Source organism: Hippichthys cyanospilos, chromosome 9 (assembly GCF_059441005.1).
Source record: "Hippichthys cyanospilos isolate Australia breed blue-spotted pipefish chromosome 9, RoL_Hcya_1.0, whole genome shotgun sequence".
Taxonomy (NCBI): domain Eukaryota; kingdom Metazoa; phylum Chordata; class Actinopteri; order Syngnathiformes; family Syngnathidae; genus Hippichthys; species Hippichthys cyanospilos.
Window position 1 is genome coordinate 14,083,708 of NC_142377.1, and position 24,548 is coordinate 14,108,255.

Consider the following 24,548-nt stretch of genomic DNA (forward strand, 5'->3'; position numbering starts at 1 on the left):
AGTTGCATTTTTGTTAGTCTAAAGCAAGTGCTGAATAGTTCTGGAGACAGAGGAGGACATCAAAAGAAATCAGTGAGCCTTTCAGGCAATGTATTATACACATTCCCCAAATTTAAATACATACATTCCACATTGCAAATTTCATGGAAAATATATCTCTTTTGATGATCTTAAACCTCCAAGGCTGTGAGAACTACTGGACATGAATGCTTTTCTTTCTTCTGGTTCGAAAGAGTGGCAGTTGAACATGAAATTACAAAATGTTCATCTGCAAAAGGAGTGGCAATAAATGAAGCTCCGCAAAGGAAAGCGTTTTACTTTCAATGTCACAAAACTCAAATGCGTATTTGTGTTTTGTTTTTCTTCCAGTTCATTATTTCGCAGCCAGAGTGGAAATCTATTGGTGCTTTGAGGTATGAGTTGAATCACAAATCATTTTTATATTGACATGAATCTGAGTGCAATCATGCCATTCATGGCTCCCCACAAAAAAAACGGATGAAAATTTGTTATATCAATGAATGAGGATAATAACAATCAATAATAATATGAATAATTAAAGGTAAACATCTAGTGGTAACATAATTAAATATAATCTAAGGAATTAACGATTTGTGCAACATAGTTCATTGTGGATATTTCCAGTGTAGCTTTGGTACATTCATGCAAACACAGCAAACAGCTTCACAATCTCTTAATGACTTGGTAAAATGCAGTAACATGAGCCTTTTTAAAGAGGATAAAGAATATATGCTCCGGAGTATTTTTATTATGTCTGTCTGAATGTGTTGCTGCACCATTAGTGTTGAAATATCTACTGTTTAAGACCCCATCCCACTGAGGGATGAATTTTGGCTCTTGAATATTTGGATGTTGTATTTTTGGCTCTTTTGATTTCATCAGGTTTCGTTCAAGGACATAATTGTCCTTAAGGCATTCTGAAACAGTCTTAAGTGGTCTGAAACAGTGTTAGTAGATTTTCGTGTCACAAGGAAATTTTAAAACCTGCCAGACCATTAAGATTGTTTCAGAAAGTCTTTAGAATATTTAAAAAAATGACAATGTGTCATATATCTTTGTTGTATATTATTTTTGACAGTAATTAAGAATTTGTACGTAATTGGAATAAAATAGTTGAACACTTTTTTTTTTTAGTCTAGTGATGATACAGATATCAAATACTGATAGCACTAGTACTTTCAATACCCCCCAAAAACCCTAAAAAACGACAGACAAATTTTAAAACTCACTAATTTAATTTGGCAATTTCCTTAATGTTTCTCAATGACAATTTTCTATTCGTCCAATCAGAGCAGTTGGAACCGGTATCGTCTCGATCATCATTAGCATTGATACCTTGGATTAAAGTGAGGTATCATCTTGATATCGATATGTGGTATCAGAAGTAATCCATCTCTAATTTTTTGTAATCTCAGCAATTTGCCAATTTGCTGCTTGTTAAGATGAAGAGTGAAGCTAATTGCGCACCATAGAGAACTTTTATTGACCTCTTTTATTACTGACAGGTCAAAATTAAACAAAAAAAAAATACGCAGGCATTTCAAAGGGTCATTCGCATTGAAGAATATTTTTAGACATCAAGTACTGCCTGTTCCTAGTCATCCTAACACCTTAAAAAATTATATCATACTTTGCACTTTATTTTTGTTAAATAAAACAGTCCTTCCTGCAATCTCTCACCTCATCACTGCATGCTGACAGTCATGAGCTGGTTATTGTATCTGGGCTGTTATACATGTCATCTTAACACTGATGGCCACACTAATGTGACACAGCTCTCTGGGTTACGTCTCTTTCTGTTGGATTTAAAAAAAAAAAAAAGAAGACATTAGTCTTTTCACAATTCTTCTTCTGAAACACACATTCCAAAAAGGTTATACTGATGCATGCCGGTCACCTCTCCATCTCCCAATTCTTTGGCGGGCTCACTCACACCTTGAACCAGTGACTGACTGCACACAATGAAGAGGTAGAATCGGCGCGGTGTTTCTCCGTCTGTGTGTGTGTGTGTGTGTGAAGCTTTCGGAGACAAAGACCCCTGCTGTAGGGAGTCCTGTGGGAAAGGCGTGCGGCCGGAAGATGTGAGCGCATTGGCGAGTGATAATGTCAGCTTGAGAGATACGGCGTGTCATTTTACACAAGCGCGCATCAAAAGTGACAGTGCGGGGGGGACGACAGGCAAAGACAGCATGTCATTTGTTTGCTTTGATACAAGATCGCACAAGGGAATGGACTAGGTGTATGTTTGAGAATTGTGCATCTTTACAGATCGCTACATTTCAAAAACAAGCAACATCTCAATTCAGGGATTTTAGTTGGATATCATACAAAAATGGTCACTGTTTTTGGAGTGGCACACATGACAGAATGTGAGGCGATGATCTGCGCAAATTGACAGTGAATGATTGTACGTATTTGCTGTCTGAACGGCAAAGGATCCTGGTCTACCTTCAGCTCTCCTTAATGCTCGGGCCGATATTAGATGCTGACAGTGTGATAACCGTGAGCAGAAACATCAAAATATCCCTGTATTAAAATTACATCTTTTAGCAAGTCACAGTGCCCCATCACTGGTAAGCTATTTTAAGACAAAGACCTCCTCCTTATCCTTCATGCATGCCAAGAAGGTTAAAAAAAAAACATTAAAATAAACAAATAAATAAGTCATTGTCATCTAGTCATTTTCAAAGAGGCAGCTTGAGTCAGCTCTGCAAGCACTAGTGATACCATATCACTACTTCTAATATTGTTGAATTGCACCACGTTGCCATGAATGTCCACTGTGAGGTGCACTACACTTTGTGAAAAATCCCCTAAAAATATATTGTTTTTTTTTTTCAAAATAACATTGAATGTTATCAAAGAGAACCCTTAAAATTATACAGAGAGTGAAGTGGTTTGAACCACGAGTCCAGACTGTGAGGAGGATCTTACCCGATGGCCTCACCTGCTGTCAAGGCATCTTTGCATTGGACACTTCCTGCCTGATATGGCACAATGTGTTATTTTTAACACTCGGCCTCTCGTGCAACCTGTTGAGCCTGGAAGGGGGCTCCTCCCACTTGCGTACCTTCTGAAGGTTTCTTATTTTCCTCATACAAAAAATATATGGAAAGTTAATTCTGAAGGAATCAAGCTGAAAGATTCATCATGTATTCTCATCTGGCCCCTCCATCACTTCTAATGTTTTCCACCACATTTCGCCCGGATCAGTTTCAAGCCAAACATCAAAGTGAACCCTTCACGCTGTATGTGAGTTAAATGGTACATGAAAACATGCACATATGGTGAAAAGATTGAGCATATTGAGCATTACACCAATCAAAGCTGAATCTGGTTGTTAATAAACAAATTCAAACATTGACTTTTCTCAGAGCGTTAAATGAAAAAAGAAACGGTTTATACGTGTGACAATCAAAGTGTGTGTCAAATTTCTGTCTCTCGCCTCTGCAAGTCGTCACGCACAGCTTCAACTGTTGTGTTTGGGTTGATGTGAGTGTGTCACTGACACACACGCACACACACTCACAATCTGAGCGCTCCTTCCCAGACATTTTGGTCACAAGTGCCAAAAAAATGAAGGGAGTCCTTGAGGTATTGAATGAAACCTTCCCTTACCTTTTTAGCTCTCTTTGCCCGCCTGCAATCACAAACATCTTGTTCAGGCTTCCTTGGGATGGGACTCCAAATCATTCCATGCTGAGGTCGCACAATGGGTGTTTAGTTGTGTGATGACGCTAACGGTGTTTCTGAGTGAAAAGCTGAAAGCGATGATGAGCTTGTTTTTGTTCAGTTTGTTCATACTTCTTCCAATGCCATCACACTGAGGCCACATACTGTATGCACACTAGAACTTTTTTTATTTTTTTTCATTTATTCATTGTAAGGACAGCCACAGTGTGATTATGCATGCAGCACAAGGGTGCATGTGCAGTTTGTTATTTGTAAAACAGGCTCTTTTGCGTTATCACGCGTCTGTGTTTTGCCTTTTTGTGTTTATTTTGGGCCTTCTCTGCTCTCAAGGCATTAACTGGGACTTGTTTGTAAACATCAACGGCAAGTTGTGTCGTGTCGCTTTAGTTTATCACGACGTTATTCCCAAGAGACTGCTAAAACTCACAGTTTATACCGCAGATGCAGCACATCCTCCCTCCTCGCACCCTCTCTAACACGGTTACCCTCAAACAAACAACACAACAAGGGAAATTGATTCAACAAGAAAAGAGATACATGTTGGAAATTTGCTTTTTTTTTTTTTTGCTAATCAACCTGGTTGTAGTCGAGGGATCGGCGGGTCTGTGACACTTTGGGTGAATACTGCCATATTTTTCTTTAATTAAGCCTGGAAAAAAAAAAGAAAAAAGCTTGTATCACAGCCAACCTAGCTCATGAAGCCACTTGTGTTTTAATTTAATTACCTGTCCACTTTGATAATTCGTCATCCTGATTAACATGGGGCAGAAGGGTCCAGAAATACGAATGGGAGAGATGAAAAATGGACTCATCCGCCTGCTTTCATCCAGTCACACAAGCCTGCTCCTGTCGAGGCTTTGCCCAGTTTTGTCACTTTTTATCATCATGGCCCAAATTATGCTTCTTAACAGTCACACCTCTGTACAAGCGATGGATGGATGGATGGATGGATGGATGGATGGATGGATGGATGGATGGATGGATGGATGGATGGATGGATGGATGGATGGATGGATGGATGGATGGATGGATGGATAGATACTGGGATGGACAGACAGACTATCATTGCACAGGTACAAGGTGTGCTACGCTGAGACCTTAGAAGAGATAGGTTTACATGGAAGGTTGATGGAGGAGAAAAATAGGGTCTTCAGCCATGCCCCCAACCCCCAAAGGGCATGACTTCACTTCACTGCTTTGTGCAAAGGTTTAACAACATACAACATTCTCAGTTTCTTTATTTGCTCATTTTCATGATTGATTGATTCTGATAGGTATGCCTAAGACATTTGATGGTGATATTGATCCATTAATTCCTTAAAAAACAGTTACCGTTTTGGCTAGCTTAATGGTGCAGATTATTTTGCAGCTATGAAAGTGATCATTATCAAACTCAACCCCTTGACGCTTATTTGTTATTCCTCAACTGCCGATTGATATAATACCAACACACACCTAGGAATCTTTTGCGAGCATGACTTTCTTTGCTTTTCAATCATATGTAATTTGACATCCTTTTTTGGACAGCTAACAAAGTTCACCAAAATGTCACCAGAGGTTGCCAAACGTTCACCAACAGGATCCAGCTAGACACACACTCTTACACAAACGCTCAGAGACATTCATATAATATACATATTTTTAGCGCTATTGATTGTACTAATGAATGTATGGTGATTTACTGCTTCCGTAGCCCTTTGTGAGTTGACGCTCTGATGGACCGTCATCATTTTCCAATGGTAAAAGCTTCGACAGAGAAAAGGTAGGAGGCCGAGTCCCCTTTAATAGCCCACGCCAAATTATTTCAAGATTCCCCTTTGAGTTATAGCACACTTTTTTTTCCCTCTTCCTCACATAGCTTTTTTTTTCCTTTTGCCGCGGCAGGCATGATGTAATTCCCCAAATTCTTCAGAGACAGTAATTTCAACACTGATTATGCTGTCAATTAGTAAATGAATGAGGCGGTGAGGGAGAAAAAGGTGGTAATAACTCTGCAAAAGGAGTTGTCAGGCTTCCAAAATACATGAAGGACATAGTGAGGTCTGCAGACAGTAAAAATTGTCCAATCACAATGCAAGTGTCTATTTGCAAGGAAAGCACATCACGGCAATGAACCCACTCAAACTGCCTTTATTTTTTTATTTGTGGCATAGAGTTTTATTTAAAGACTGACACCAGTCTTTTACACCTAAATCAATATTCAGTTTGAGATTAAAGTTATCTTTATTTTTAGCTTCCTCAAATACATGCTCACAATGGTGGGATTACACCAGATCGTATATAAAAACACTGCAGTTGTGTCAGTGCAAGGAGAGAAGAAAAAATGTTCATAAAAGTGAATTGTTCTTTTTGATTTTTTTTTTTTCTTTTAGTGGGTTGTTTTTCTCAGCTCAGCACAGGCAACCCATCTGTTGTTCCCTGACTACATAATGGCAAGACTCAGCCGGGATGCAAGGATGTCAAAAGGTCAGTGGCTTCCCCTCACGCACGCACACGCACACACACGCGCAGCAAGAGAAAGAATGTCATGCTACATTTAATCAATTTGCTATTTTGTTTTTTGAATTAAAAATAAAAGCAGTAATTCGTGCACTAGAGATGTCCTTGTACATTTTTCATACTAATTGTTAAACTCCCCAAAAAATCTTCATTCAAATAGTTTTAGAATTAATAGGTCTGTGATTAATAAATTAACTAATCTCATTTTAATCTAGTTTGAAAAACATCTGAGTTATATGATCTCATTAATCTCATTTTAATCTCGCCTAAAAAAATGGAGAAAAACCTTGAAGCAATTTTGTTTGTTTATTTCTTTGTTTTACTGAGATACATTGCATTATAGTGGACTGATAAAAAATATAGACGATATAAAAAATGTGGCTTCAGATGAAGTTATAACAATTGCTCTTCTACCTGCAAACTTTAGTTCTAGCCACCAGGAGGAATTATACTGTTTTCTTTAGTCAATTTCCAAATAATTAGAAATTACCAATACAATGAAACATTGGCTGTGGCTGTAGTTGCAGTCGGATGCTTTGCATTTATGTGGTAAATTATTCTTGAGCTGCTTTTGTGGTTGGCAAGTGACTTACAAACGCATAGATAACTCTACTTTTGCTGACAGTTGAAGTGAAATGTTCAAGTTAAATTTAAAGCTCACAACTTTTTTAGCACAACGTTTGAGAAAATAAATGATATCTTTAACTCTCAATGAGGCTTTTGCACCTGTGAGTTTTGAAATAGAAATATGCGTGCTAATGTTTTTCTAAATTTTGATCACGTAATGTGTCTTGAAATGATTACTCAAAATGATTACCATCGTGTGCCAACGGATTAGCAAAGTGACTGGCAACTATTTTAACAAGTATTTTGTTGTCTGACCTTTTACCTGGCTCAACATGTTCCCATGTGTCTGCACCCCTGCACAGGTACCAGTTGAAATAGTTACAGACAGATTAGAGATGTGTCTCCATTTTCAGAAAAAGGTTCAAGCAACTTCTTTCCGGCATCCTTTAAATTGTTGGAAACAACAATGCTCCTGTAGTTACTATAGTGTAATACTGTATTAGTATAATATTTTGAAGGTTAATTATAAAAGGACCAATGTAAGTTCTACCAGAACTTTTCGGCGATGAGATTTGAACGAGCAACCTCAAAATCTGGAAGGCAGCCTTGCAGGCAACTTTTTGCCTCCTTTCATTCTTGAGTCAGTAGCTCATTTTATCACCTTCGTTGTGATTTAATGCACTTTGTGCATCATTGTTTCAGCAGAGAGGCTTTTGACCTTTAACAAACACTTTACTAAACGCTTCCATGAAAAAGTGCCAATGAATAGACCATCTGTCGTTTTTTTTTTTTTTTTTTTTGATGAAAATGTGATAAGATTCACTCAAGACACGAAGCACAAGTGAATTGTAGAGCTGGAGGAGAGGCAAATATCCCCGAAGAGGAATCAAATCATCATGAGGGGAAAAGAGGGGAGAGAGAGGCGCTGTTTCCTATTTTAATGGAGTTTCGAAAAAGCGCACCTGCTTTAGAGGCATTACGGTAGCGCACAAACTGTCCCCGTGCAGTACGCACACACACACGCGCACACACGCTGCCCCAGTGATTCAAGGCTGATTTCCAGCGAGGGAGCGTCAGAGTGGATGGCAAAAAAGAGCGGAGCGGCGGCGGACCAACTTTGTGGCGTTGAAAAAAAAAGAAGCAAAAGACAAACCGAGAGTTTTTTTTTTTTTTTTTTTTTTGGACGAGCTAGCGGGAGAGGCTTGGCGAACGTGAGCGAAGCAGAAGTTGCGCACGGTGGCACACTTTGAGCCGCACAATTGTTGTGACTTGACTCCAGAGGCGCACAAAAGAAGCGAACAACAAGAAGAGGACTAAACTCGCGAGCACGCTTTTGTAGTCTTCACTTTTCCGATCCTTGCTGTTATTTCCCCCCTTAGTTTTTATTTTTATTTTGACTTTTTCTTTTTTTACATTTTTTTTTTTTTTTTTTGCGCGTGTGTCTCTCTCACACCCCCACCGGCGCGTGTGGCCTTCTTGTCGCCGAGAGAACGAGAGGACACGCAGGGGGCCGAGAGGAGCCGGAGTCGGGCTGTCCACATGCTCCAACCGCTGGCGTGAAAGTTGACTTCTTCCCAACACAAGAGAACAGGTTCATGCTCGGCACGCGCGCACACACACACATACGTACACACGCACGCACACACGCAGCCACACTGTCGCATTGTCTTGTCCACGCTGCGAGATCACGCGACTTTTTATTCACTTTTCTCCTCGTTTGTCAACTTTTAAGTCGCTCTAACCACGTGCGAAGTTGTCTCTAATGGGATCCAGTGTGAACAGTTTTACGCACCGCCGTGTGTGTGTGTGCTCTTTCACTCTCGCATTTTCCTCAAAACTTAAAAAAAAAGCTCGCTCAAGCGGATTTTTCATTCTGTGCCCCAATGGAAAATTCAAACGGACCCCAAGCAACCCCTCAAGCATTTTTTAAGCATATTTTTGTATTTTTTTAACAAAAGTTATTTCTTCTATTTCTTTGCTGAGGTGCGAGCTTTGAGTTTCATTATGAAGCCCCTCAGCGGTCAAGTTAGTCCGTCTTTTATTTACAAGCCAATTGTAACTTTCCCCTTAACGAATCCACACACGTCTTTTGATCATAAACGCCGACGTGAAGTTATGTGGTGGTAATTTTACAGCACATGCGCTTTGACGTTCACCCTTTTTATTTTAAATTTAGCGTTTTTTTTAATGCGCCCCTCACTGATGATAATAAACTCATTGTGCTAAAAAGAAAGAGAAAAGAAGAAGGGGGAAAAGCTCTCTAGTCAAAAGGTCAGGGAACAATACCTTCTTTTCAAGCCCGTTTTGACGTTTTGACTTTTTGAAATTTTAACCGCTGTGGGACCTGGCTGAGTTTTTTTTTAAGTACACGATTTTTGATATTTGTACCATCCAACAGTAAATTTGAAATGCCTTAATGCGGAGAAAGTTGTCTCTGCACCGTTTAAGTCCAAGTGCACTGCATGCATTCTATTATTGGAGAATGAATTCTGGAGCTACTTAAAATGAAAATGTTTTGTTGGAAACAAAAAAAATCCATAATTTCAGAAAATTATATTTTTGATTAGGCTATAATACAAAATTATTTAAAAAAAAGGACCTTGTTAATTAGGGTGCAGTTGAAGGTATCTTTTTAACTGCAGTTGACAACTCACATGCAACCTCATTCTGACATTTTAATACTTGAATTTGAGTTAATATGCATGTGATCTATCAAGTGAACAAAAAATGGGGTGAAACCTGAAACAACAATTTATTGCAGTCACTTGTTGTGTGTCACTGTGGACACCAGCATCATTGCCACTTGATTGATGGGCTTCCAGACATTTGTCAAAATTGATTTTATTTACCATGCCATTTGGCTCTCATTGTTTTTTCTCTTTGTTTTGCTTTCCCTTCCTCTTCTTTGCTTTTTTTTCATCTCACAGACACTCTTGCGATTTAACAAAAGATGCAAAAGCTCTCAATCACGCTTCATGACCTTGTCACATTTGTGCTGTCAGGCAAGTACTTGGTGGCAAGTTAGCATCAAATTGGAATTTCACATAGGTTGAAAAGAGGGGAAAAAAAACTCACGTTTGCCGTCAAATGCACATCCTCTTGTAAAAGTCTTAAAAGTAAGACGTGTTAACTATGTATTTCCAAAACTTTTATTTAACCGAAAGAAAAGAAATGAATGTTAAAATACAGCAATGTATATAGAAATGTCTGGAATGTCAAGGTAATAGACTCCAATTGAGTTTTTTTTTACATTTGAATTTAAAAGCATTTTCTATGATTGTCAGTCACATTTCAATGCAAAACAAATGTCTATTTGCATCTTTGATTTTCTCAATATTGTGGGCAGATCTAGTCAAATGCCATTTATCAACTGTATTCAGTTTAAGGTGTTACACATTTTTGTGTCTTGTTCAATCACACTGCTGCCATTAATATATATTTTGATAGAAATGTAAACAACATTTAACATCAAGTTTTATTTTTTGTTTTTTTTGTGGAAGAACAGAATTTCTGTTGCCGGTGTCCACTATTGTGTAGTTAACACCATTTTTTCCCTCCGCACTCTTGCTCCTTTTCTCTTTTTACCTTCTTGTCTCATCTATCCCGACAGCTGTGTCTTTTCCATGTCACGTTTTGTTTGTCGTGCGCCGCTGGGCCGGACCTCTATCAACCAAAAGCCTTTCCAACAGAACCGACGGTTAAGCGTGTATGTGTGTCTTTCTGACATTCGGGCACAGTGTGACAAAAAAATCATCTGCCTATTATTTAACAAAAAAAAAAAACTTCAGCTGGTCTAAAAGCCATGCTGATATGATTGTTTTAGTCCATAAACTCACTCAGAGGGTCCTCTCACCTCCATGAGAAGGGCTGCTGATAGTATGTGTAAAATGAGGAGTTTGTACAAAAGTGCTTTTTTACCCCCCTTTTTTTTTTTTAATTTCACCTGTGCTGCTCCAGTGAAAATGGACACGATTTGAAGTTTTAATGCGTCGGCTGTGTCCGTAATATGCTGCGAACCCCAGCCCACAAGTCTGAGTGGGCTTTTGGATGCAAAGTGATGTTGAAGAGTGCCCATATGTGACATTGCTATAGTGAACATGTAGGCTTTGACCAGCCATTGGAAGCTTTTTTTTCTATGCTGCCACTTAGCCGCAATAAAAACCGGATTGGTAAAATGTTCATTGAGGTTGGAGAACAAGAAAAAAAAAAATCCGCGCAGGTGCTGAAACAATAATCAGTTTAAGTGGAATTGAAATTAATAAAATGCATTGCGTTCCACATTTGGGGAAAACTATTCAAGTGTGTTAAGTTCATAAATACATTTTATTTCAATCTTTGTGATTATATTATCTTTTTTTTGGGAATCAATTATACTGGATGACCACAATAATTGATGCAGTATAATAGACACGTTTGTTGAAGTGCGGCAAGTGGGAGTGATTGACGGCATGGCCAAAATGCCGTCACATTGCTTTTAACTGAGTCCTGATTATACATGTGTTTCAAATTGAGCTTGTTATTTAGGAGGGCTCTATGCTTGTGTGTGTGTGTTTGTGCGAGCGTGCGCATTTAATAAATCCCTGCGCATTTTTCAAAGATGAGATGTGTGTTCCTGACAGGTCAGGAGGCGAGCGGCGTACTGTAAAGTTGCAGGAGAGCAAGGCGAGGAAGAATTGGGGGGGGGGTGAAGGATGCCCTGAGACACATCTTAAATAGATGTTGGCCACCTGCGAGCGAGGCGCGTGTTTGCTTTTGTCTTTTAAAGAAGCTGTCATTGCCTGAAAATCTTAGTTAAAACAATATTTTGTTAAAATGCCTCGCCGATTTTCGATTCACGCTTCTGACGTGGGCCGGTCTCATCGAGTCGTCCCGTAGAACGGCAGTCCATTAACAGCTAATGGATGTGGGAAGGAGTGACCCGACGGTTCCAAGCGGAAGGGACCGTTTCCTATAAGCGGGTGGCGGTGGGGGGTGTAAAGGGAAGCGAGGGACAGAGCGGGAGATAGAACATACGAGCGAAAAGGCTGGTAGGAGCGTCCAAGAGTTCTTGAGGCGTGGGTCATTACAGCTGAGGAAGCATTAGATCAGCCTCTCCAGGGTGCGTTTGGCACCTGAGGCCATGGTTGGAGCAAAGAGCTGGAACTGAAGGGGTGGGGCATGCCTGAGTGTGTGTGCGTGTGTGTGTGTGTGGTGGTGGTAGTGCTGTCAGTGTGATGTCTGGAGGAATGGGAGTGAACTGGAAAGCAAGGAGGCAGCGGTAGGAGCTTTTCAAGTTTCGCTGGAGGATCATGAGGTCAGAAGCACTCAAGATGCTTAGTGATACTCCTCATCTAAATCGACGGCTGTCAAAAACAAATGACGCTTCGGGAAGGCAAATGAACTTCTCATTGCCATCCCAGGCAAGGGGTGATAAGGGGTAAAATAAATAAATAAATAAATAAGCACGTTGGTAACGTTCGAGAGAAGTCGCCGCTTATTTCTTAAAGAAAAATTATACCTTTAAAAACTCATTTTGTCCACTAATTTTTTTCGGAAAAGGCATCAATTGCACACCAACTAATTCAGACACAAAATATAAACTTTTTTCGCTGCTAAAAATAACAAAGTTATATGTTTTTTTCATTTTATGATGTGGACCGCGACATGTTTTTATCCCCTCTTTACGCCATTTTTTTTGCTTTATGTCATTAAAAAAAATTCTCCTCTCAAACATGGTGGTCAGTGTGTGCGCATGTCTACTAGTGGCAACGCGCTAATACGTCACTACACGCGTCACTGCTTACATCACTACAGTGCTGGTCCGCTATTGGCCAGCGTCACAACTCCCTAAGATACTGGTCTACTATTGGTCGATGTCACAGGTCACTAAGATGCTAGTCTGCTATTTGTCGGTGCACGAGGTCACAAAGATGGCTGCCAAGAGACTTGATCTCGAGTGCTTTCAATATTGAAACTTGAATTGGTTAACCATGGGTCCCAAGATTGCAAGTGATGTTAAGAAGAGAAGTAAGACGAATATTAATATGGAAACAAAGCTGGAGATAATCAAGAAATACGATGAAAGCTAAGCTAGCCTGGGCTACCCTCATTAGGGAATATGGCCGTAACAAGCTCCTAAAGTCAATTTGAAGGTAAATAAATCCTTTGTATAGTTTTTATTTATTATGTTATTTAATTTAATTATTTTTACTAGTTTTTACCTGGGCTTTTACACGCTTTTAACATAGGTTTGGATTGCCCGCCATACGGCGAATTTGCGTTACAATCCCAACCGTGGAACGGATTAATCTCATAAAGCGGGGGCCCACTGTATCTCTGAGTTTTGCGAATGTAAAATGTAAGAATAACCTTTAATGCATTTTCAGCAAAAGAAATGAGTTCACAAAAGAATTGTTTCTTGCAAAGTGCCCAACTTATCGAGATACTTTGGCTGATTTAGACACTTTCAGCAGTTAAAGGTGAATATTTTCTTTATATTTAACTTGATAACATTGATTCTCTTTTGTGCCAAAATACGTTTAAATTGCATTTTGCCACTTGCTTTTGACTAAAAACAACAAAATCTACTCAGAGCTCAACGAACAATCAATTGCACCTCAGATGGTGATTCTCACACGAGCCGTAATTGGTCATGACCTGAGTATTGACCACGTGATGTGGTTTTCAGTCGACAGTAAGTAGCAAAATTTATTTTAATGGTATTAAAATTAATTCAAGACAACTTAACTTGATTTTGCTGAAAACGGCTCGTTAAGTGGACTATTTTTTGAAGAAGACAACTCCGCAAACTCACAGAGGCAATGGGGCCTTTTCACTGACCAAAAAGGCCATTTGAAAAAAAGACAATGAGAAATGAACATGAACTCATGTTTACCGTGTTTCCGATGAAGCATCTCAAAGAGCGGTGGCTCATTGGTCGTCGAGTCTCGTGCTAACTCCGCATTGCCGCTGACAGCTTTATTTGTGTTATGGATTTTCCTTCACTCCTTCCCGACTCCCTTTCCGCCCCTTCCTATCCCCGCGGTCGGCTCCCTTCGCCTCCAACCTTCTGACCTTTTTGTAAGCGCTTCATCAGAGAGCCGTTGGTGTATTCTAAAGTACGGCGACAGACTGACAGGGCGGCTGTCAATCGAGCGGAGGAGCGAGCCAGCAGATCAGTGGAAAGCTTCGCCGGGAACAACAATGTGACTCAACTTTGTGCGCCGTCGCTTGAATGTGGATTGGAAAAGATGGCAGTGGAGGCTAGGTGACAGCTGTGAAGTGCGCGCCTCGTGGCATTATGGCGACGCCAAAGCGCGCTTCATAAATCGGCTGACTGGAAAGACAAGCTGGCAGCCCCGAGTGTTCATTTGTGCTCGGATTTAGTTAAGTTAGCGCAAAAGGTTCTCAAATGGCGTACGTGAAGGCACTTCATGGGCTGTGTGAGATTTTCTGCATGTTTAAGCACATCTAATTTAAGGTTTTGTAGTGCCGTGACAGGAATAGTTGGTTTCTTTTCGGAATAAGAGCAAATGGATTGGAACATGAAGCAATTCATTGCTGAATTGTTTTGTAATGACTCAATTGAAAAACATTGTAAAACTTTTGTTAGGTTTAACATGAATGGGTATTGCCTTCAAGGCCCCTTCTGAAACAGTTATTGTTGTTTGTGTCACAAGGAAATTGTAAACGTGATAAAATTTCTCGTAAAACAAAAAGACAAGACTGTTTCAGAACATCTTAATAACGCCTCAAGAACATTTACGACTCTGAACAAAATTTTTTGAACAAAATTTCCTTGACACGAAAAACACGACAATTTCAGAACAATAAGAAGTTTCAGAGTATCTTTTAGGACATTTTTATGACTTTTACGAAACCTGACAAGGTAAAAAAAAAAATAGAATATTTCATGCTTTTAATGCTGTGACAGAAACTACTTTTTTTCTTCTAAATGAGAGCAAATTAACTGGAATATGGAATATTGCTACTTTTTTTTTATAGTGACACCACCTCAGTATGTGATCAGCAACAATTTTATGGCACATTATGATATCACATGGTCTATGGTCTGAAGTTTGTGAATGAAATATGCCTAGAGATGTACTTTCATCCATCCATCCTTTTTCAATAGCCCCATATCCTTACTAGGGTCGCTGGCTTGCTGGTGTCTAGCCCAGCCGTCTCCGGGCAGTAGGCGGGGAACACCCTGAATCGGTTGCCAGCCAATTGCAGGGCACGCAGAGACAAACAAATATTCACCCACTCAATCACACCTAAATGGGAGCGTCCCATACACTTAGTGCTGAGAGAGAGCCCACGAGGAGAACGCGCCAACTCCACAAAGGCGCCAATGTCGCTTCAAAGACTCAGCTGAAAAAAAAGATCTCACAGGAGGTACTTCATGGAAAACTACGGGCCTAATTGGCACTTTTAATTACACCGTGACTTAGTCTTCTCTTATTCGATTTGACTGTTCGTCTGATTTGCTGCATTTCTAGTCAGCGAGAACATACTTGTAGTTTTAGTCTGTGCCCCGCGACCGGTCAGGTAATAAGCATTTAAATGCATCTCATTATGCCTTCTAATCCGTCAAGTATCGGGACGTTGGCGAAAACGTCGCCGGGGCTCTTTTATGGTATTAGTATTTGCGGTATTAGTTCCGCCGGGACACGGGATGCCGACTTAAGCTATTAGCATTTGAGGCGCCACGCGGGATGATCCATCCCCTGTCAGGACGAGCCGTTAGCCGGTGTTGGACTAAATCACAATGGGCGGCCCGGCTTGATGGATTGACGGAGCTTTTGACACTCGTCCGGACCGCCCTTTTCCTTCCTCCTCTGCTGCTTGTAACCTCACGCGGGAGATTAGAGGAGGCCGGCGCTTGGGAACTTTGAGTTTTTCGAAATAGTTTGCTTATCTTCTCCTGCTTTGTGCATGGCTTTGCTTCTCAAGGTAGAGACACTGGGCAGGCTTTACTCGGTAGGGGTGCAGCTTCCTCAGTGAGGGGGGGGGGGTCGCTGGAGACATTATCTGGAGTGGAGCGGATGCTGTTGCGCTGTGGATACACTCATTGTGTGTGTGCGTGTGCGTGCACATTCAATTAACTGTCAATCACCGGCTGACCCTCCACCTCTCTCTCCACCCCGCACTGAATTCCTCTGGTTTTAGGTTCTGTTTTTCAAGCGGCTGTGACGGGGAAGAATAAGCAAACAGGTCATCAGTTTTCCTAACTTGTATGTATTCTTTAGGGCAATTCATCACCGGGGGGAGATAGTCTGATATTATTTTTAAAGGTGATTTCATCATTTAAAGGTTTCAGTCATACAGGGAGGATTGAGATCTTTGGTGCCGGTCCATCAGAGGCTGTTTTTTCTTTTTTTTTCCCCCCACTCCACTTTGTGCTCTTTTGCTGGGCATTGAAACCGGTGTCGGTGTGCATGTGCTTACACATGCGAGTCTGTGTGCGGTGGGCATTGTTGGCCGAGAGACATCTGCCACTAGATTATTCCCAGCTGTTATCTGAATAATTGTGTAATCCCCTCCTCCCTAACACCCTCCCTCCACCTTCCTTGCCCCCTTGTCTCCTCTTCCTCCGTGGCGGGGAGGGATGTGCCTCCATCTTGTGCCACTTGTTTATGAACGTGTGACTATCTATCTATCTATCTATCTATCTATCTATCTATCTATCTATCTATCTATCTATCTATCTATCTATCTATCTATCTATCTATCTATCTATCTATCTATCTATCTATCTAATCTGTCAATTCATACTGTCAAGCAGTTTTTTTTTAACAATTAATTGCAAATCATCTCAATCACATTTTTTGTTTATTATTAACTATTTCCTATGAGGCTTGCAACACAAAATTACTTTTCTATAGTCTTGGAGTTAACATTAAAATCATCAAATAATAATAAATTTTTCCTTTTTCAGTTTCAAAGACTTTCAATAGCTTTCACTGATTTTTTTTATGCAATGAATTTCCTGTAACATCGAACTGTTGAACAAAACTACCCAATCTGACTTCAAAGTGCACAGATTCATTTTCGAATGAGTCATTGAGTACTTTTTAAACTGAAACAATGTAAACATCCACATAAGTCTTTGTCCCTATGACCGGGCCTTGCAAACTTTGAGAGCCCTAATATATATATATATATATATATATATATATATATATATATATATATATATATATATATATATATATATATATATATATATAATTTTTTTTTTTTTTTTTTTTTTTTTTTTTTTTTCTTTGTCACCGGTCATTTTCTGACATTTGTACAAGGATTTAAGCACACACGTACACACCTGCCTCCAAGTTCGCTTTTCCTCCCCTCTTCCTCCCCTTGGCTCTCGGGGAAATAAAAGTATCCTAATCCAGCCAGATCAAGATTGCTGTCCAGCGGAGCTTTGCCAGTCTGTGAATTAGAGACTGCTCTCATGTTCCTAAGGAGCGAAGGCTGCGTGTGCGTGCGTGTATGTGTGCCTGCGTCTGTGTGTGTTTGTGTTGTTAGGCTTTGAAGACTTGCGGGATTTAGAAGGGATGCGATAGCGAGAAAAGAAAAGGAGCAATTAAAAGTAAGAGCAAATAAAGTGAGATTTTTTTGTACTGATAAAAATTGCACATTATTAAAAACATTCATTATTTATCAGTCAGCTAGAATAACCAGTTTGTTATGCTGTATTGCTTTGTTGCAAAAGAATCCCACCCATTGTAAAAACAAAAAAGACAATTTAGATTTTTAGTCATTATTTATGGGAAAATAACAGGACAATAATCTAATATTAATTTTGTGCTAATCAAACAAGCATTTTTTAAAATGCAAATTTCTAACAAGACTCATTAAATAGGGTTTGTTTCCAAGTGTCCTTTTCACTGGCCAACTTGAAGGTCCAACTCTTTTTGTTTTTTCTCTCCCTCTCTCTCTCTCTCTCTTTTGCATCTTCCTCCTTTTCTCCTCACCTCTTTTTTTTTTTTTTTTTTACATTTCGGGCTCACTCCGCCTCTCGCTGTCAAGCCTGTTGTCTCTAATTATGGCGGCTCTGCTTTCCCTCTCAGCCTCTTCATTACATCCCGGCTGTCATCACAGTTTACTTCCAACATTTGCTACCTCTCCTCACGCTTGTTCAATAGCAATCATTTAATTCTGTAGCAGTGATTTGACAGGAATGCGCCGCAAGGTCAATCAATCAGACCTTTCAGCAAACTCAACACAATACGGCTGAAGCTTTGAAAATGGAGACGTTTCGTACACATTCCCATCCCGTTTGTTAACTAAATATTTTCATGCTCAGCCTCCACGGATTAACACACATTTCTCATTTGGCTGCCGTGTAAGCTCATAGATTTGTGTATGCTTTTATCATATAAAAGGTCATAAATTGTGTTTGGTGGGCTGAATACACCGCTGGCTGAATGAACATTTTGTCACTACACCTGCTCGTCCCTGAAATAAATTAGATGGTGCATGACTATAGAGTACAAAATCTGTTTTACCACTCTTATTAAGTTTTTTCGGCAGTAAGTAAAAGGCGTGTTGAAAGGCGCCCGCCGGCTCGCGAAGGTCGGAGCTGCCGCGTGCGAAATTTAGTCCGTGTAAAGGTGACCTCGTAACTGTTTATCGGACCCGGAGAATCGTCAACAGCGGGGAGGGGACGACGGTGCGAGGGTGGGACGGGAGGCTGAGCATTAGGCAGGATTTTGGGGTGTCCAGCAGATGCTTTGTTATCAGTGTGGGCGGATAGCTAGCGATGATTGCGGGAAAAATTATTTTGGGGTGCAGAGATTTAATTTAATTTATCTGTTTTTCTCGTGATGCATCTTAGTGTAGTGTTTTTTTTTTTTTTTAAATCCTAGTACCTGTTAAATTACACATGATCATTTTGGATGAGTTTTTTGTTGTTTAATTTTGTCAATATTTAATATAACATTTCATATGTGTGTGTGTGTGTATATATATATATATATATATATATATATATATATATATATATATATATATATATATATATATATATAATTTGTTTTTTACATGAGGCTATGAGACAAATACCTTTAAAACCAAATTTTTCCACTTGCTGTCAACTGAAAATGATATCATCTGTGTTAAAGGCTCGCAAAACAACCAATGACTGCTCACCTGTTGGTCATGTGACATTCACAAGCTGAGCTGTGGTCATTACCTGAGCCTTCAGCACAAGATGTCATTCTCAGTTGACGGCAAGTGGCAAAATGTCTTTTGAAAAGTAGCAGTTGTACATTAAAAATTATTTGGTAATCCAATTAATCATGAAACAAAATACCTTATTACTTCTTGAAATGGCTTAATAAGGCTTTTTAAACTTCAGAATGACCTCTGTTGTAGTCTAGAAATGTTTTTAGTACCGTGAGAACATAAATCATGTAATATCATCATTTGGTCAAAAAGTGTCACTAATGAAAATGCGCATCCATATAAAACAACAAAATAAAGTCAGACAACATTTTGCAAACACTTTAGCAGTAAGTTACTTCAGGTTCCAATGAATTTGTTCTTAAAAAAAGTCTTCAGGGCATCCAACTATATTTGATGAACAGAAACCCTGTTAAAATCTGTACCCCCATTCAAGAACTGCTCATATATTGGGTCCTAATTTCTAATGAAACAGATCACCTTGACCGTAAAGTTTGACAACTAATGAAAAGGTCAAGAAAATCTCGTTGAGGTGTAATTTTGCTCCTAAACGTGATTGATGCGAAGGTGGAGAGGAGCGAGCCCAGTTTTCTATCCCCCCAAATTTGAATGTCTCATCCCCTGCCCCCACACCCCCTCCCACAGGGTTAATTGAAGGGGAAATTGATAGTTGTGCGCCGTAATTGTGGCTTTAAGAATTCTCCCGTCTCTTAGGGAGAAAGATGAGGGCAGATGGACTAAAGAGAGGGGAAGAGAAATGGGGGGACCCAAATCCGGACAGATGGAAGTATAAGAGCAACTTCCACCCTGGAGCTTTAATGGGGGCTGACTGGCTGATGAGGCGGCGCGTTGATTGGTTGATCATAAAGTCTGGCTGGATTCTAATATTCATTCCATTGATGATCCAATCACAGAAATATGCCATATTCCTCTTTTTCTGATTGATTCTTCGCTCTCATTCTTCTCCTCGTGCTCCCCCCCTCCCAATCTTTGCTCGCCTCCCTGAGGAGGCCTGGATGGACAGATGAGCCTAGTGCGCTGTGTCTGTTCGGTTCTGCTCTGCTGATCGCAGAAGTAGAGAGAGAACTTATCTTCGTCTGATGGCGCTGAATGGACCCCCCCCCCCCCCCCCCCCCCGCGCTCTCCCTCTGAGAGGGGCTTTCCTTTGCCAAGGGCAGAGATTTTATAATTAGTATTGCTCCAGAAATAGAAAACTAGTTTTCTTAGGTGAAGTCATCCTCTGATGAGTAAATCTAGCAGGATATGAAATGAAGTAAAATCTGTGTCAAGAAACTATTTTTTATTACTTCTTAGTTTCACTTTTGCCCCCAAAAATATTTTGACTGGTGGTCTTCCTCTGCCACACAGCCATTAAGTTCATCGTCATATTAACTCAGTTTATTGCATAATAGGGATGGATTGTTTTTTTTGTCTAAATTGCCTTGAGGAATCAGAGGGACAATAATGATGACTTGTTTGTCCACAAAACACTAAGATGAAATGTTGATCTCTCAAAGCTAAAACAAACAACTATATAAAATTAAGTAGGACTTGTGGATTGATATCCCCATGGTGATAAGGTTCAAAAAACGCCAGCACTAATCTTAACATTTAGTGCCATTGACAATTATCTCCATATTTTCTAGGCTCCACTGGCAGGTATAGAAGCCAAAGTTCCTGGGCTGGAGGTTAATGCGTTAATTGTTACTATGCTAGCTTTCCATTTGAAATAAAAAAAAATAGAATTAACTTATTGGGAGCTGCACGCACTTCTCTCCAGTCTCAATTGTGACTCCACAAACACATTGCCACATAGTTGTAAGATATATCCAATCATGATCAGCTCTTCCTATTTGAGTTGATGATTGGACTTTAGCTCATCTGGGGACAAACGTGCTAGTTTTGGAATCAGCATGCCAATTGTCGTTTTAATTGGAATAAAAATGTAACGTAAAAGTCTTTTTTTTTTTTTATTAGGCGTCCCAAAGTGTTTTTCTTTTATTATTTTTAATAGGATAGAATTATATATTGTATGAATTCATTAATGGCTGTTTATGATAGCTTTCTGTTTTAAGAATCAGCATGCCAGTTTTATGGCATTGGATTAATTCAATAAATTCGGATAAATTGAGGCTTTTCCCTTAGATCCACAGCACCAATTCATGAATTGATCTATTGATTACTATGCCCATTGCAATTCGCTAAGCTTTGCCTGTACCACAGCCATTGGCTCCCGTTTTGCCCCTTCCCTGTTTGCTCCGCCTCTCGCTCCCTCTTCTGACTCTCCCCCGTTGCCCCCTTTTTTCCTCCCCTCCTTCCCTTTCCTTTGCTTTCTCTGTCCGTTAATGAGAATGTGTTAACGAGAAAGAAAGATCTATTGGGCGTAGCACAATTTATCAGTACAGCGGAGGTTCGGAAGAGAGGACAGGAAAAAAAAAAATGACGGCGGCGGCGGCGGGCCCTTCAAAGAAGTCCTATTCTTGTGCTGGTGAATGTTTGATGAGACAGTGAAAAGTTCCCCCTCCAACGTCATGGTGTCTGAACAGAGGAGAACAGAACCGTTCTAATCATGCAGCACCGCAAAAAAAAAAAAAAAAAAAAGACTTCCAACCCGATTTAATTAACTGATAAGAAATGGCTTCAAATTAATTTTTCAAGGATGTTAGATTTTGATTAAGGAGGAACTCTGAAAAGAAATACACGAATAATCAATTTTTATAATCAACATACTCCATTTTTGACTGGTTCATATGATAATTGTAGCTATTAGGGCAAATATTGTTGTGCTGCATTTATGCATCTCATTTAAGGAGTCACATCTTCACATCTAATTATCACATTTCTGTTTTTGCATGTGCCTTCCTCCCCATTTTACAATTCTTTGTTTTTTTTTTTTTCCTGCCATCTTAAAGAGATAAGAAGTGCGAAAGATGAAACTTTCATATGAGGACACGTGAATGGGGCCTTTCATGCACCTTGATTGCAGTGGCAGTTAGGGAAGGGACTGGCAGAGAATGACTTTATTTCTGCCGGTTTTACATTACAAGGCTGAGATGGATCTTTAGATTAACAAAGCTAATAGCCGCTGGCTTCGCTGTGTGTGTGCGGCGCGTGCGCGCGCGTGTGCCATGGCGTACTCAGAAGCGAGCAAAGCGTACTCACCGTTTCTAATCCGTAAAGTTTAAATCGTCTATTCAGTGAGAGGAGAGGGGAAAATCTGATCCATCTTGAATGAAAGATTGTGCTGTTCACCTGCTAGTGGCCATAAAATGTGACTGTGTGTTTGTGCGTGTGTCGTGTATGGGTGTGTGTGTATTGTGTGTGTAGTTTCAAAGGTATTATAAAAGAGGTGAAGAGGGGCCAGTTAGATGCAGGGAAAGTACTGGCAGGGGGTCGGGGGACTTTACAAGAGCTGTAAGTTCTTTACTTCAAAGACGCCTTATAGCCTGGACAAACGGTACCCCTGCACACGCACGCACACACACACACACACACACACACACACACGAGGTCCTTCTCTTTTTCCTCTCATGAGATGAGCATCCATCTCATCTTTGCTTCAGTGTCGTCTCCCATTCACTGACAAAGTGTTTGGTTGCTTTAATTATATGCCGCTCATATGATCCATGCCGTTTCCATTTGGCGAGACACACACACACACACACGTGTGCCTCAAACAAGGAGGTATTCCTGGCACAAACCCCTGGATTGAGCATACATATTCAATTAGCAAAACTCATTACGAAAACTTGGCATTTGTTGTTGTTTTTTTTTTTTCGCCCCCTCCTCCTTGCGCCGCTCCTTGTTGCGCAGAATTAATGGTTTTGATATGCTAATTAGCGGGTAATTTAATTTCAAAAGGCCTCAATTAACAGCAGCGTTGTGGACATGAGGAAGTTAAGCAGCGTAATCTAATTTGCATTAGTAACGAGCGGGGAGTAATTAGTCTCTAATTAGCCACTTCAGACAGCACTTGTGTTTACTTTCCTAATGAAGTGGACGGGCTTTTTTTTTATAGGGAAGCCTGTGAATACGTAAGCGCCTTTATGAGGCGTTTGCATGTACGTGTGAGTGTGTGTGTGTGGGGGGGGGTGCTCCCACACTTTGGCTCGGGTTCCACACATGCAAGCATAAACAAACACCGCCTATCAACCGAACGTGTGATTGGGTGTCAAAGCCCATTCGGATGAGCTCACTTACGCATGCCTCTATGTACAGATTGATGCGTGTTTTCATCTGGATGATGTTTTAGCACTCGGCAACAGCTAGCGACGTCTTACATTAGGGCCGCCGTTCCGAACCCAAAATGGGCCGAGCGTCATTGGTTCACAGAAAAATGCTGTCGTAGCATATTTTATCGCTCATTAGTGAGCCATATAATTTCTTCGCTAAGGGAATTTTGATTCACTTTAGCTGTCATTTTTTGCAATTTTAACAGTTTGTGTCAGAGAATATAATTTAATGGTTTTGAATGCCATGACAGGAACAGTGCATGTTTATTTTCAAATTAAGTGCAAATTAACTGGAAGTTGAATCTACGTTTTGCTAAATTGTTGTAAAGTATGCCTTTATTTTGTTAATGATGATGTTAATGATGTAAAATGATCCTGTAATAGGAAATCAAAACACGGCTGGCACAGCTATCTGTTTTAAGTCTTTTTTTTTTTTCAATTCACATCACTTGGCTAAAAAAAAGAAACATTTCACGGGGGGTACATAATTGAACAATACATTAATAAATATAACAAAAACGGCTATGTTTGTAGAATTTACAGTACTGAGTCAACCTCTTAGGCCACTAACTTTGTTTTTATAATGACCTGTTTCACAGCAGTCAACATGGCTTGCAAAACATTAACTCATAGAACACAGTAAGTTTACACAACCTAATACAAAACCAGTGACCACAAAAGTTTGTACAGAAATGCAACAGCGATAACATTTCAAAATCCATTTTAGTCAAGATCTTGATCAGGCGTTCTTAACGTCTTGTCAAGGATGAACCGCTTGTGTGATACTTTTTTTTTCTGCCAAGTACCTCCTAAACAATGCACACAATTTTTGGATTACAAAAACAAAACAAAACAAAAAAAAGAGTGATGTACCCTCCATGTCTGATTTATTCAATTTTGAAATTACTTAAAAATTTCAGCATCTCAAAAAAATTAAATTGTGTCTGCAGTAACATAAGATTTTTAAAGGCAACATGCATTTGAACAAAAGCCAACAAAATAAAGCCATTCAACATTTTGCAAAGGAGTCGCTTTAAAGCAGTTTAGCAGTAAGCTATTTCATGTTCCATTTCATTTGCTCTTAATTTGAAAAGCAAATACAGTGTCCCCACAATGATTAAAAAGCAGCAATTTGGGTTTACTCATAGCTGCAGAAACCCCGTTGAAGTGTTTTTATATGCCCCCAAGAATACTCAAAGCCAACCTGAGTGGATGTTGCTTTTTCGTGGCATTTTAGTTATGCAGTGAAGATCTTCACATCATTGATAAATCATCAAATCCAACGGTGTCCCAAGACATATGCACAAGGCCGTTTGTGTGCCATACATACTTGAATAACCTTCCAAAATATTTGGATGATCTTGGCAA

The 24,548-nt window shown here is 39.9% G+C and overlaps 1 protein-coding gene across 5 annotated transcripts in view; it reads left to right on the top strand.

The window, feature by feature from the left end:
- The first annotated feature begins 7,846 nt into the window (after window positions 1-7,846).
- foxp4 (forkhead box P4) overlaps window positions 7,847-24,548 on the top strand; it is a 112,290-nt gene continuing 95,588 nt past the window's right edge. For all 5 annotated transcript variants that reach the window (XM_088422964.1, XM_088422965.1, XM_088422966.1 and 2 more), the window contains exon 1: window positions 7,847-8,371. The gene's annotated coding sequence lies outside the window, so the exon portion shown is untranslated. The remainder of the gene's footprint in view (window positions 8,372-24,548) is intronic.